Here is a 14,784-nt window from a genome sequence, read left to right on the forward strand (position 1 = left end):
ATTATCATAATCCAATAAATATTTTAATAAAAATGATAGCCATTATCCTTCAGTGCCAGTGTTCTTCTTTTAGGCAAACAATTATCTTGACCAGCACTATCTGAAAAACGAAAAAGGAGCAAGAGCAAACCTTGAAAAGGTAGTGAAGCATTCTTGCTGGTTGTCAGCCTTATTTGCTTCTTTTTAAAACCATTGTCAAGTTTAAAAAACAATCAAACCTCATAAGTTGCCCCAATTATGACAACAGCTCCAGTCTCTGAGCCAAAATAATAACATGACCAGAAGAATGTTCCAAGGGAAAGTTAGTAACAGTGCCATTAACAAAGAAAACTCCAGAAACACTTCAGTTATCTATTATCTCTGGGATTACATAAATAGGGGAGAGGGGAAAGAGAGGACACCCCCTCTTCCATAGTAACCAGTGTTGAGATGACATTATCTTTACCAGGAAAATACTGGGAAATCCCTCATACATGAAACTTTAATGTTCAAGTGATTAGTATACGTCGGTCACACAGCTAGGTGCTAGAGATTATAAATACAAAAATGAAACTGTCCCAGTCTCAAGGAACTTACAGTCTTTCAGAGAAGGTAATAAATACATGCAAAATATAGGGTAATAGGGGGATGGGGGGTGGGGGGAGAGGCAAAAACAGAAAATGCTTCATGAAGAAGCTAATACTTGAACTGAACTTGGAAGAAAAGAAGGAACCCTCTAAAAAAGAGTCAAAGAGAGAGATGTTCTAGGCTGGGGGGGAGTGGGGAGGAGGAACCAATGCAAAGGCATAAAGATAAGAAGATCAGTATGGTTGGACTGCAGAGTGCAAGAAGGAGAGAAATATATCATAAAGATGGAAAAGTAGGTTTGAACCAGCTGTAAAGAGCTTTAAAAACCAAACAGAATACTATACTTGATCCTAAAGTCAACAAGGAGCCCCCAAAATAACTAAGTTGGAAGTAACATGGTCAAACATGCATGTGGAGAAGAGAGCAGAAAAAGACTTGAAGCACTGAAACTAATGAGAAAAGTATTTCAATAGTCCAAACAAAAAGTAATGAGAGAAAAGTGTTCAGTTTTGGATACATCTGATTTTGAAATATCTGCAGAAATATAGTTCAGGAGCAGTTAGGTGATGTAGTGGATAGCCCTAAACTCAGGAGGTTAATCTGGCCTTAGACACTTAACACTTCCTAACTGTGTGACACCCTGGGCATGTCACTTAACCCCAATTGCCAAGAAAGAAAGAAAGAAAGAAAAGAAAAGAAAGAAAGAAAGAAAGAAAGAAAGAAAGAAAGAAAGAAAGAAAGAAAGAAAGAAAGAAAGAAAAGAAAAGAAATATAGTTCAAAAATTCCAATAGGCTGTTGGAGATAGAGATGATGGACACAGGAGTCATCAAGAACAGACAGAAAAACTAGAGATAGGATTTAATAGACAATTTTCTAAAACTGTACAGGGGAAATTAGTCCAAAAAGGGAACCATAGCTCTCTAGAGTGAAATTCTTAGGACACAAGATGAAATAATTCTAATGAGGCTAAAAAAAAAACTGCACAAAAATGCTGAGATTGGTATTCAAGTTCTATGGAGATTGTATATTGAAGATGATTACAAGATGAAGTAATGGAGAATGGATCCAGAAATGTGGTAGAATCCTTGAAGAATACTATAGAAAGAATTATAGCCAAAAATAAGGTGACATTAGCAAGGAAAATTAAAGTCCATTGTGAACCGATTCAGCCATTTTGGAAAGCATTTTGGAACTATGCCCAAAAGGCTATAAAACTATGCACACCCTTTGTGCTGTATCCCAAAGAGATCATTAAAAAAAAAAAAAAAAAAGGGAAAAGGACTCACATGTGCAAAAATGTTTATAGCAGCTAGGAATTAGAAATTAAGTGGATGTCCATCAATTGGGGAATGGCTGAATAAGTTATGGTATATGATTATAGTGGAATACTATTATTGTTCTATAAGAAACTATTGTTTCTATAGAAACTTTTTAGCAGGCTAAAAAGAAAAGCCTGGAAAAACCCAAATGAAATGATGCCGAGTGAAGTGAGCAGAACCAAGAAAACACTGTACACAGTAACAAGATTATGTGATGATCAAATATGACAGACTTAGCTCTTCTCAGCAATACAGTGATCCAAGACAATTCCAATAAAGTTAGGATGGAAATATCATCTGAATCCAAAGAAAGAACTGCGGAGACAAAATGTAGATTGAAGCATGCTATTTTCACTTTTTTTCTCTCTTTCTTGTGGTTTCCCCTTTCATTTTGATTTTTCCTTTCACAATATGACTAAAATGGAAATATGTTTATAATGAATATACATGTATAATCTTGATTGTGGTCTTGGGGAGGGGGAAAGGGAAGAAAGGAAGGGAGAAAAAAAAACTGGAACTCACAATCTTACAAAAGTGAATGCTGAAAACTATCTTTACATATAATTGGAAAAAAATAAAATACTATTAAGTGGGGAAAAAACAGAAAAAAAGTCTACCAAAGGGCTATATTTTTTCAGCTATTCTCAGGGAAAGTTGGCCAGAAAAGGGATAGGACAATAATAGGATGGTACATGCAACATGAGCAAGAGGAAACTGATGGGCTATCTATGTGCTCTACTGATATTCATACAACTGGTGACTATTTTCACCAATGAGATCACATCTGACTATTAAGAATGTGTAACTCTGGGAAAGTCATTTCACCCTGTTTGTCTCAGTCTTCTCTTCTATAAAATGAACTGCAGGAAATGAAAAACCATTCCAGTATCTTTGCCAAGAAGACCCTGAATGGGATCACAAAAACTACTGCACTGAACATACTAAAATTGGAACTATACAAAGAATATTAGCTTGGACCATTAACAAAGATGACATGAAAATCTGTAAAGTAGTTCCTATTTTTTTTGAGTAAAGCATGAATCCAAACCTCAGTGGAATAGATTAGATACAAATGGGACAATCTAAGTTTACAATAATCTAGTATTTGATAAACCCCCAAACTCTCGCTTCTGGAATAAGAACTCAATATTTGACAAAAATTGCTGGGAAAACTGAAAAATAATATGTCAGAAACTCAGCACAGACCTATAATTTCTATAATATACCAAAACAAGATCAAAATGGGTACATGATTTGGGCATAAAGGATGATACTATAAACAAATTAGTAGAGCAAGGGTTAATTTAATCTCTCAGATCTTTGGAGAAGGGAGGAATTGATAACAAAAAAAAAAAAAAACTAGAGAACATTATGAAAGGTAAAAATGGACAATTCTGATTACGTCAAATTAAAAAGGTTTTGTACAAACAAAATCAATAGAAATAAGATTAAAAAGGAAGTAAAAAAGCTGGGAAAAAATCTTTTACAGACAGTTATTTTTGATAAAGATCTCATTTCTAAAATAAAGAACTATATCAAGTAAGAATAAAAATCATTCCCCAATTGATATGGTCAAAGGATTTGAATAGATTTTCATCTGATGAAATTAAAGCCATCTACAATTATGTGAAAAAATGCTCTAAATCACTATTGATTAGAGAAATGCAAATTAAAATAACTCTGAGGTACCTCACACCTCTCAGATTGGCCAAGATGACAGGAAAAGATAATAATAAATGTTGGAAGGGATATGGGAAAATTGGGACACTAATGCATTGTTGGTGGAGCTGTGACAGGATCTAACCATTCTGGAGAGCAATTTGGAACCATGCCCAAAAGACTATAAAACTGTGCATACCCTTTGACCCAACAGTACCATTACTGGGTCTGTATCCCAAGGAAATCATAAAGGAGGAAAAAGGACTCATGTGTAAAAATGTTTGTAGCATCTCTTTTTTTTAGTAGCAAAGAATTGGAAAATGAGTAGATGCCCATCAATTGGGGAATGGTTGAAGGTAATGGAGTATTATAAATATAATGGTGAATATAATTATAGAAAGGCCTGGAAAGATTTGCACAAACTGATGCTGAGTGAAATAACAGAACCAGGAATACATTGTACACAAAAACAGCAAGAATGTGTGATGATCAACTATGAAAGATGTGGTTTTTCTCAGTGGATCAGTGATCCAAAGCAATCCCAATAGACTTTAGACAGAAAATGCCATATGCATCCAGAAAAAGAACTAAATAGAATGTAAATCAACACATATTATATCCTTTTCTTTTTTTAATCTCTCCCGTGATTTTTTCCATTTGCTCTGATTTTTCTCTCCCAACATGATTCATAAAGCAATGTGTATTAAAAATAAATAAATTTACTAGGAAAAAAAAGAACATTATCCAATTTTTTAAAACCATACTTCCCTTTTACTCTCAAGTTTTTGCTGAAAATCTGAACAAATATCAGAATTCTGATTGTGGGACCCTGAGGAACATCATTTATCTCTGAGTCTCAATTATTTTTATCTGTAAAATGATGATGATACAGTTTCTAGTACCTGTCTCACTGGATTATTCTGAGGTTGAAATGAGACAACATGTAAATCAGTTTGAAAACCTTAATTATATAATAAATATTTTGTAATACATATACACATACATACATATATATTAAAAAGTTCCATGTATTGCTCATACAAAGACAAAAAAAAATGTCCTCAAAGAGTTTCCATTCTATAGAAGGCAAAAACAAATAGGTAAATATTCTTTTATATTAAAGGTGACCAAGTAAATCGCCCAAGCAAGTGCCCCAGCAAAAAGCAAGAGAGTGTCAAACAAATATGATCAAGAAATCCAAAGAGAAACTAAAATTTCACCCAACCCAGATCTGCTCGGGGTAGGGGGGGAGAACAGCCAGAAGCCCACATTTACAAAGGAAGGGGTCCAGTCAGGAAAGATGAGGAGAGCAGTGTTCAAAAATCTTCCAGTCCAAACAAGGAACATTTCAAGGATGCCCAGACCCTGAAACACTATGTAGCAGAAAGAAAGAGGGCCAGCAGAGCTCCAAAGTTCCCTCAGGGCAGTTCCAATGTTCTGACCCACAAGTAGATGCCTGGAAGTGAAAGCCAATAGCAACAGCTGAGATAACAGAGAGCAGGACCAAATAGGGCCCCCCACCATCCTATCCAAGAGTGCTAGAGATGGCCATAACACAAAATTCCAATTCAGGCTCGAAATATTAATAAACAAGATAATAAACAAATATGGATCAAGCTGTGTTGACTGGTGTTTGTCAGTACAAAAAAATGAAAAAAATTTTAAAAAAGAAAAATAAATTTAGGAAATGATCTAAAATTTAATTTTTTTCTTTTGCCATATGGAATCAATTGTTAAGTCATATCAAGTCTACCTTCTTAACAATTCTCATAGCTATATCTTAACTCTTAACTCATATCACAACCACCTGGGCTGAGACCTGATTACCTTTTACCTGGATTATAGTTAATTGCTTTGTAACTGATCTTCAGTCTTCAGTCACTCTTCCAATCCATCTTCCACAGAATTGTCAGTTTTATTCCTAAATAAAGATTTAATCGCCACCTTTACCTATTGCTCAAGAAGGTGCAATGGCTCTCTGCTATGTGTAAGATCAAATATAAATTCTTAGCTACATTCTCTCACACACCATTCACTCTAAGCAAAATAATCTCTTTTTTTGCTCTCTGAATAGTAGATTTCCAGTTTCCATTGTGTCTAGGCAGATATAGGCTGTTCTCAAGGCCTAGAATGCTAGCCTTCAGCCACAGATCAGCCCAAGAGTCATCTCCTTCAAAAAATCTTTTCTGATTCCTAAAACTGTGGGCCAAAGCCCCTTACCCTAATATACAAACACATCCATCGTTATTTATTTAATCTATAATCTGTAAATCTGTAATATATTTATCTCCACAAAAGAACTATAAACTCCTTAAGGGCAGGGATTATTTAACTTAAGTCTAAGGACAAGTGACACATAGCAAGACAATCAATAAAACATTTATTAAGCATACTGAGAACCAGCCATTCAATTAATCTCAGGGGATACAAAAAGAGACAATGCTTGCCTGACAATCTAATGGAACAGGTAAACTACAGACAGGATAAAAATAGTGGGGAGGCAAATGGAATTTTAAAAAGTAGGGAAAGGCTTCCAGTAGAGGATGGGATTTTGTACTTAAAGAAAGCAAATATTAATAATCAGAATGGGGGGGAGGAGGGAGGAGAAGAGACAGACACACAGAGATAGACAGACACAGAGACAGAAAGAGAGGAAGGAAAGGAGAGGTGACAGCATTCCAGTCATGTCAGTGTCACTAGATTGATGAGTACATGGCAGAAAGCAAAGTGTAAGAACACTGAAAAGGTAGAAGGAGACTAGGTTAGGAAGGCTTTGAATGACAGCTTCCTGTATTTGCTTCTAAAGGCAATATGAAGTCGCAGTTGTTTATTGAGTGAGTGGGGGGGAGAAGGGGAGGGTGACCTGGTCAGACCTGTACTTTAGGAAAATCACTTGAGAATGATGGTCTGCAAAAGGGGAAGACTTGAAGTGGTCACACCCACCAACAGGCTATTGCAATAGGACAGTCTGTCCTAGTGGTAGTAGTGTCAGAGTAGGTGCTTATTGAGGGAAAATAACGACCAAAATGAATCAGGAGATTCTATGCTGAGAGTGGAAGGTTCATTATGCATTCCTTGAAGCATTCTAATTGCTCAGTAATATCAGCATAAAGTCAGGGATCTTGAAAAGAGGTGCCCTAGTACCTGAAAAAGGCAAAAGCACCGATTTTCACCCAAAAGAGTATAGTTTGTAACCTATAGTGCTTGACTACTAAAATCTTAAGAGTATTAGTTAACATTTCCTTTTTTGACATTCCTAAATTGGTAGATAAAGGATTCTTTTAAATATAGCTTGCCTGGATTTCTACAAAGCATTTTATGAGGTCTCTTGTGCTGGCCAGAAGACAACATAGTTGGACAATATCACAATTAAGTAGATTTGGAATCAGCTAAATAGCCAGATGTAAAAGATTAATCATCAATGGTCCGATTTCAACTGAGAAATCTCTAGGAACACATTTGAGGAATGTCTCCTTGGTCCTGTGTGGTTTAATATTAATCACATGGTATAGATGTCATGATTATCGAACCTGCTTGTCACAAACCAAAAAGACTTGACAAATTATAAGGCTGGGCTGAATCTAATAAGATGAAATTTATTGGGGATAAATGGTAAGTGCTAGTCTAAAGTTATAACATATCTCACATTCATTCCCTTTTCTTTACTTACATAGTCACTGTACTTGTTCAGGCCTTCATCATCTCTTGTATGGACAACTCCAACAATCTCCAAAGAGGTGTTCCCATATCCAGTTTTTTTCTTTCCAATCCAATCTCCACAAAGCTCCCAAAATGATCATCCCAAAGCACAGCTCTACTAACCATGTCATTTCCTATCAATAACCTCCTGTGGCTCCCTAATACTTCTAAAATAAAATGCAAAGGCTTTTGGCTTTTAAAGCCTCTTAAAACCCGGCTTTAACCTATCTTCTCAGACTTGTTATGCATTATTCCCCTTCATTCATTCAATTGTGGAGCCAAATTGCCTTTCTTACAGTTTGTCACATAAGACAATTTATTTTCTACTTAATTGTCTTTGCAAGAGGATACTTTCAATCTAGAATGCACCTCTTGGAATCCTTTGTGATTTCATTAATGCAGGAAAAGACCTCTTTCTACCAATGGAAAAACTGGATGGTGAGAGAATAAGTGACTTGCCAGTTGTTTTCAGAGGCAGAATTTGAACTCGGGTTTTCCCGAGTCCAAGGCAAGCCCCGAACTAAACCATACTTCTTCTACCTATAACAGTGATGGAAAAAAAGCCAAAGCAAACAAAGCTTATACTTAACTTCAAAGAAAAGCTAAATCCCAAGGATAGTCAGATTCTCCTACTTTATTCAAAATAAAATCTAGAAAGTAACATCTAAGAAGGCAGGAAAAGAAGGAAGAAAATGTCCTGGAAAATTAAAGATGCTCCTAATTTACAAACATTTCTACCATCATCTACCACAGATAGGATGTAGAAAAGCTAAAGATTCCAAAGAAATGAGACTTAACGTTGCCTACTTATGAGTCATACCTACTCAATGGATTATAGCCCAAGTGCCCTTGGTTTATAATTACAAAGAGACCATATATTACATAAGGATGGCATAAGTAAATAAGAGCCTACATATTAGAGATGTCACCCATCCTTATCATGGAATATTACTTTTGTGAACAAAAGATTCAATTTCAATTTACCTCCTCCCCTGCTCTGCTTCCTTTTTAAGCAAGCTGTTTTGGGGAAAGGAAGGATCAAAGAAGGGATTAAAACCACTATTCACTATGAATGTGATAGTTATAACTGTCAATAGAAAGAAGGCAGAACTGATAATTTTTTTTCCTGCTCTTTCTGACAAGCAGACTGGGTTCTCAGTGAGTTAATACACAAGGAAAATGGGGAGAGATTAAGAAAAACTAGCCACTCCTAATGAATTCAATTACCTGGCTCAAATGAACTAACTCCTCCAACTCCTGATCTGAAAGATCAGGCACTACGCTAATGTGGAGAATGACAAATGTTGTCCCAATTTTCAAAAAAAGAGAAGAGAACAAAATCTGAAAACTGCAAGGCCAGTAAGCTTGATTTTAATTCCTGGGAAATTCTAGAATGGATCATTAAAGCAATGGTTAGTGAACATCTGGAGAATGAAACACTCATCAAAAACAAAAAACAAAAACAAAAAAAAATGGCCTCATCAAATGTAGATCATGCCAGATAAACTTTTTATATTTTTAGATTTTTGTAAATATAGTTTACCTAGAGTTTTAACAAGTATCTCATGATACTCTTATAAAAAGTATAGAGATGAGATGATAGTAAAATTAGATAGATTTGGAAATAGTAGAATGATTAAACTGAAAATGATTCCATGTTTTTTTGCAAAGAGGTAGCTAATGAAATGTCCCCAAGGATCTGTGCTTGGCCCTATAGAATATTTTTTATCAAAAACTTAGAAAAGGGCATAAATGGCAAGCTTCTGAAACGTGCAGATAATAAAAAGCTATGTAGGAAAGCTTACACATCCAAGAAGATCTCAACAAAGTACTGAATCTAATAAGAAAAATATTCATTGGGATAAATCTCCAAAAACTGACTTCACAAATACAAGGTAGGGTAGAATGGTTAGACAGTGATTTGTCTGAAAAATATCTAGAGGTTTTAGTTAGCTGCAAGTTCAATGTGAGTCACCAGTATGATACTGCTGCCAAAAAAAAGCGAATGCCATCTTGGGCTGCATGAAAAGGCATCGCTTCCACAAATAAGGAGGTGATAGTTCAAATGTACTCTATTCTGGTCAGGCCACAGTTAGAAACTGTGTTCAGTTCTGGGAATACTTCTAAGAAAGATACTGGTAAGCATAAGAAGCTTGGTGCATTGAGGTGATGCAGTGGATAGAGTACTGGGCCTGACATTAGGAAAACTCATTTTCTTAAGTTCCAATCTGGCCTCAAATATTTAGTAGCTGTGTGACCTTGGGCAACAGACTTACCTGTTTCCCTCAGTTTCCTCTTCTGTAAAATGAGCTGGAGAAGCAAATGGCAAACCATTTCAGTATTTCTGCCAACAAAACCCCAAATGAGGTTATCAAGAATCAGATTTTACTGCAACAACTCACAGTGATGACAAAGCTTGAGAAAACTCAGAAGGGCAGCAAGGATGGCAATGGTCCTCGAATTTCATGTCATGGGAGAGCAGCTGAAGGATATGAAGATTTTAATTTGAAGAATCAAAGGTTGGGAAAAGAATTTGAAAAGCTGACAAGCAGAAAAGGGATTAGACTTTTTCTGTTAAACACCAATATTAAAATGATAACATAGATTGCATTCCAGGTAAAACATATCCAGAATTCAAGCTTAAGGAAGCTAATAACAAAGGTTTGGAACTGAACCTTGCACCTTTCTTTGAAAAAAAAAAAGTCTTCTAAACAATTCTGAAAGGGCTAGAAGACTTATTCTGAATCTAAAAGCTAAGCTAAGAGCAATGTTTGGAAGTTGCAAAGAGGAAAATTTAGGACTGATGTCAGAAAAAGCTTTTTATGTATGTAGGTATATGCTGGACTAGATTGCTTCTAAGTTTCCTATAACTCTGACATTTTGATCTTATTAAACATTTAATTGATGGCTGTGAGACAGGTCTATAGGAAGGCTTACAAAGAGGGCAGATCACCCCTTGCTTATCCTCTGACCAAAAGGATTTTGCTCACACTCCTATACTGCTAATGGTAAAAATACACATTTGAGGAATTGAGAGTTTTATGTAGCCCTATTACAATACGTTAAGTTAATACCAAAAAAGCCATTCCTTAGCAAACCAACCCCCAAATATGTTCCCCATCTTGATGATTACACCACCTTTTTTTTTAAAGCATCATTTTATCATTCCACTTTGTGTAAAATGCTTCGCATAAGCTGGACTGTCCTGTTTGACTTCCTTAAGTTCTGTGTGAAATGAATGTGCTTCAAGTTCAACCTACCATTAGAAAAAAGAAGGGAAGGTATAATTTCTTAAAAGTTTTTTTAGAGACAGGGAGCATCATTTGTTTATTGACCCAAGGAAAGGATGTCAGACTCGCGGTACAACCAACTGCTCTAAAAAAATTTTTTTTTGAATACTGTTTTCAGATACATTAAAAGATACTTTTAACACACAAAAGGAATCTTAGTTGAGAAAATCGGTCCATGTTAAACAAGAATACATTCAACAGGAATACTCTGTCATGTTTCTCCTACAGTCCTGGAGGAAGGAGCTGAAACTTCCCATTCTGGTCATAGAAGACAAAATCACAAACAAACAACAACAAAAATTAAAAGGTTTTTACAGCTTAGAATGAAAGAAAACTGCATTTTAAGGCTAAGACAATTCAGGCCAAGTTTCTGACCCAAGGACATATGATAATCATATAAGGGATTTATAAGGTCCTCTTAAAGGCCCCATTACAGACATGCTCACAGGAAAAGGCAGCCAGCCTGAAACAATAAATTGGCATCGTTTTTATAATGCCAGGTAATGAGAGGTTGAAGCATGCCTGCTGGATAGAAGCATTTCATTCCTTAAACAAGATGTTTCTCTCATTACAAAACGTAGCTCGTTCCAAGGGCCTGGTTTAGAGTCACCTGAGAATCTTAGATCTAGAATTTAGGGCTATATACAGGAACCTCAGGGGTCCCTTAGCCCAACTAGTCTCATTTTACAGTCCTCATTTAACATGGAGGTTAAGTGACTTACTCAGGCTCACACAGCCCTCTGACTTCAGAGCCCACGATTTTCATACTGTACCATGCTGCCCACAGAAAACCCTAATGACCAAACTAGCACTGATATCCTCATGCTTAAATACCACCTCACCCACACCCAGCATTCCTCAAAATAAAAATAAAACAAGTGTGCAAAAACAGTGACTGTCCCCACAAGCCACCTCCCACCTCCCTATAGCATTATGTAAACCATAATTAAAGAGTTAAAACACCAACATTAAAATGATATAAATGTAGTTTGCACTCCAGGCAAAACCTACCTAGAATTCAAACCTAATGAAAGGATCAAAGAAGAGATAGGGTTGGGACTGAACCGAGGGCCTTCCTTTGAAAAAAGGCTTTCTTCCAAACAAACAATTTTGAAAGGGCTAGAAGATTATTATTTTACAACAATCAGACTCCAGCCAAGAATCAAAGCATGTACCGTTTCCGAAACTGGACAAATACCACTGTACTTTTTATCAAGCAGCTTAAGGTGACATGAAAATTGTTTGTGAACTCCTAGGACATACAAGGCACAAAATTTCCATAGTACTCTCTTTAAAATAGGGGTAAAGAGGTGGGGAGAGGAATGAGAAGGATTCAGGGAGGATAGTAGATAGGTTAGGCAGGACGCTTTCCTTCATTCATTCAACCCCAAAGTATATCTCCTCACCCCGGCCCCCACAAAACCACCTCCACTTCTTCCTAGCTCCAGCATCCTGTGCAGAACCTCACATTCATAGCCTCCCCCAGGCTCCAGGCAGCCTCCAAGCCTCCTACCTGTGGGAGTAGCTTTCCCACCCCCACAACTCACATAACCCAGCACAGGGACCACCCTAGTAGTGACAGGGGGCTGCTAGCAGGGCACAAAGCAGCAGCACCAGGATATAGAAGCAACCGATCCATCTGCTCCCCAATACAGATGAATTTCAATGTTCTTGTCCCTCAAACCTCACATACCCCCCCGTATCTCTTCCAGCGTCTCTCCCTTCCCACCCCCTTACCCCCCAAAAAACACCATAAATAAACCCTAGCAATTCACCACAGAACCGTCCCTCCTACCAGGAAATGTACCTAGGAAGAGCTATCTCCACCAGCCCGGGGGCAATCCTGCCCAAGGACTTCGGGGAATGAGCCCCCCCTCCCCAAACACTATCGCGAAGGAGAGCAGCCTAGGGTGCGCAGGGGGCTGGCCCCGGGGAGCGCAGGGGAGCTGCACCCGGGAGCCGGAGCGCACCAGTAGCTCTCCCGCCGCCGGGTGCTTCGCCGGCAGGGCTGGCGGGCTCGCATCCCCGGGCCCGACCCCGGTCCTCCCCCAAACCGCCGGGGCCTGCCGTCGAGAAGGGGGCAAGCAGGCAGCCGAGGGGCTGCTCTGCGCCCCGGGGAACGCTGGAAGGAACCTCGCCCGGGGCTGCCGCACGCTCACCTCTGCCTCATGCTGGCGTGCTCCCTCCAGCCCCGCTGGCCGGGGCCGCTGGACGCCGCTCCAGCCTCGCAGCCGACCCGAAGCGCCCAGGCGCCAGCCAAGCCAGCGGGCTGCAGCGCGGGCGGCAGCAGCAGGGGCAGCAGCGGCAGCGGCAGCCGCCTAGGGCTGGCCTGGCACATGGGGAGGGGGACGGAGGCCCCCGGGCTTGCTCACTGTTCTTCCCAAGGTGGGGGAGAAGCCTCGCTCAGCGATCCGATGCCCATTTCTCGCCCAGTATCTTACCAAAGTTCCGGTTCCCTACATGCAAAAGGCAACTGAAGTAAGCAACGCCACGCCCTTCCTCTACTCCAACCCGCGGGGACCCTTTGGTATGCTCCTAATATTACTCTACGAGAGGGAGGGGGAGGAGGTGAGTGGTTGGGAGGCTGAACACGGGGCGGGGAGCTACATGAAGTAGCCAATGGAAAGGCCGAAGGAGCATTATCAAAGAGTGCCAGGTGGGGAGAGGGAAGGATGAGTTTAAAGAGACCTTGTGCTTGGCGCGCAGATTCCCCCCCTTCCTCAGTTTGTGGGATGCTCCTATCACCTTGCGCCTAAATTATTACAGTAGCTCCCCAATTGCTTGCCTATCACAAAACTCTCTGACGTCCAATCTATCCTCCACATAGCCCCATAGATCTGGCTTTAATTCTGTGCTCTCTATTGCCTCGAAAATAAAATTTAACTCCTGTGATGGGCACTTAAAATCCTTCACGCAGCTGCCTCTAACTTTTTTTCCAGCCTTATTGCCTATTACACTCTTTCCCAATCTCTATGATTTGGACAAACTGGCTTTCTTGCTGTTCCTCGTGGACATCTTTCCATCATTTTTACATGGACTGTCTTCAGTGCTTGCAATGGATTCCCTTCTTATTGACACTGCTGTAGAATCTCTGATTTTCATCAAATATCAGCTCAAGCCCCATGCTCTACCTAACACTGTTTCTGATTCTCCAGCACCATCTACACTCAGCTCCCAGTGTCTATTTGTATGCAGTCCATATATACTAATACCAAAAAGATAGGAATTCAAATTCACCGTCAGATTTTGCTAGTTGTGTGATGCTGGGGAAATTATAGCCTTTTGTCAGCTTCAGTTTCTCCAGCTGTAAAAATGAAGATATTAGCTCTATCTCCCAGGATTGTTGTAAAGCTCAAAGGAGATAATATTTGTTAAGCTTTAACACAATGTCTGGCACATAGTAGTGCTTAATAAATGTTTATCCCTTTCCCCCTATGTAACAAGGGTGATCAGAGCAACTCTGATCTGTAGGGCTTGGGAATTTATCAAGGTAGTCCATTTCTATGTGGAGTTATATTGCCAAGAATATGACTGGCCACAGCGTGAGAGGAGCCATTCATTTTTCAGGTACACTCTGTTTTATTATTTTTCTAGTGGTTTTAAAATTTTTTCACATGGACATCTAGAAAAGACAGGATTTTTCTCCTCTGCCAGCCCCCAATCATCTTGATTGAGCATTGACAAGAGCGACCATACTCTGTAAGATGAGGGAAAGCCTGGATGCTTCTTCTGCCTCTATTTCTTTTCCTGAGTAAGATCAACAAACTACAATCCTGAGAGATGCATGCTTCTAGAAATTATGGCTCCCTCAAACAATCAATCAATGAGTATTTATTAAGTGCTTACTATGTGCTAGGCACTGTGCTACTTCCAGAAGTCTTGAGTGCAGGACCAGCTATCCAGCAGTGGAAGATTCCCACAATAGCACCACTTCTCAAAAGAGAAATATCATCACCGGGAGAATGCTGCATGTGACAGAACTAAGAGAAAATCCAAGAGCAAAGATAAGATCTTATTGTGGAGAGATTGGAGAACCTAGAAGCATTATTACTTATAGTACTCTGCTAGATCTTTTTCGGGATTTACCATTATCCACTTTGAGATCTTTAATCTCTGCTTCAAAGTATTCCACCACTGTTCCAGTTTACATCTTTAATTCTATGCCTCAAGACACTCCTTTCTCCCATTATGGTCAAGTTCATTTTTTCATTGCCCCTTTTACTTGCTTATGCCATGAAAATTTCCTCAT

The 14,784-nt window shown here is 38.9% G+C and overlaps 1 protein-coding gene and 1 non-coding gene across 2 annotated transcripts in view; one reads left to right on the forward strand and one right to left on the reverse strand.

Annotated features, from left to right (window-relative positions):
* The window catches only part of MICAL3 (microtubule associated monooxygenase, calponin and LIM domain containing 3), a 254,496-nt gene that overhangs the window by 218,079 nt on the left and 21,633 nt on the right, over positions 1 to 14,784 (reverse strand).
* LOC127539573 (U6 spliceosomal RNA) lies at positions 2,803 to 2,911 on the forward strand. The gene has a single exon (XR_007947997.1). It is a non-coding gene; the product is annotated as a U6 spliceosomal RNA (small nuclear RNA).

The sequence above is a fragment of the Antechinus flavipes genome, chromosome 5, assembly GCF_016432865.1.
Source record: "Antechinus flavipes isolate AdamAnt ecotype Samford, QLD, Australia chromosome 5, AdamAnt_v2, whole genome shotgun sequence".
In the NCBI taxonomy this organism is placed as follows: Eukaryota; Metazoa; Chordata; class Mammalia; order Dasyuromorphia; family Dasyuridae; genus Antechinus; species Antechinus flavipes.